This window comes from Podarcis erhardii (assembly GCF_964252035.2).
Source record: "Podarcis erhardii genome assembly, chromosome: 7".
NCBI classification, from domain to species: domain Eukaryota; kingdom Metazoa; phylum Chordata; class Lepidosauria; order Squamata; family Lacertidae; genus Podarcis; species Podarcis erhardii.
Genome location: NC_138511.1, coordinates 34,957,807 through 34,958,997, shown reverse-complemented (window position 1 = coordinate 34,958,997; position 1,191 = coordinate 34,957,807).

Genomic DNA, 1,191 nt, shown 5'->3' with positions numbered 1-1,191 from the left:
TCTTACCTTTACAACAGGAAATTAGTGGCTGGGGAACTGCAGCATTGGGCCCAAACACGGCCCTTCAGGTCTCTCTACTTAGCCCTCACTCTTTCTCCCCAAGATGCCACTTTTTCTTCGCAGGCTGCGCCCTCACCAACTGTGGTTTGCCCCCACCTTGAATGTTTTTGCCTGGATGCAAGGTGCCTTGGAATTCTGATAATGTTTCTTGCTTGCCTGGATGGAAGATAGAGAGGGGTGCGTCAAAACTAGCCTACTGTACAAAGCTAACGTTTACAACAATGGCTCCATATCAATAATAATAATAATAAATCAAAAGAATACCTTGGGGGAAGGGTGGATAATAATAATAATAATAATAATAATAATAATAATTATTATTATTTATTTGTACCCCGCCCATCTGGCTGGGTTTCCCCAGCCACTCCGGACGGCTTCCACAGAGACCAATGATAATAGTAATAATAATAATAATAATAGAAAATGGGCCTTTTCTGCAGTGGCTCCTTTTGTGGAATGCTCTTCCCCGGTAGGTTCGGTGGGCGCCTTCATTATACACCTTTAGGTGCCAGGCAAAAACGTTACTCTTTAACTGTGCATTTGGCTGATTGATATCCAGTTTAAAATGTGTTAGGGAGGAGTTCTTGGGTTGTTTTTGTTTTTATTATGTATTTTGTGGTTTTATGTTGTAACCTCCCGAGACCTGCAGGTGGTATTCAAATTTAATCAATAGTAGTAGGAATACAGGAGTGCCTGGCGTGTTCTGGTCCATGGGGTCACGAAGAGTCGAGCAGGACGAAACAACAACAAAGTAGGGATAGAAATAAATAAATAAATAAATAAATAAAGATAACAAAGTAAATATACGGGAAATGGCGGACAGGGGTGGGGAAGAAACAGATTACTTTAAACTTAATCACCGCCACCATTCTCTTCTGCTTCAAACAGGGCGCCAGATTGCGGCTCTCCCAAGAGTCACTTCGCCCACACTCAAAATGGCGGCCGGAGGCATCGCGTATGGGCAGAGCGACGGAGCCCAGCTGCACCCAGCCAGCCCTTTAGCTATCACAGAGCAGTAACTGAGAAACGCGCACCGCCGCCTCCTCCCTCCCCCCCCCCCGCGCGCGCCACAGCTCTGTGTGTCGCGCCGGCGCCTCATGGTGACGTCGCCGTTGCATAGCGATGAGGCAT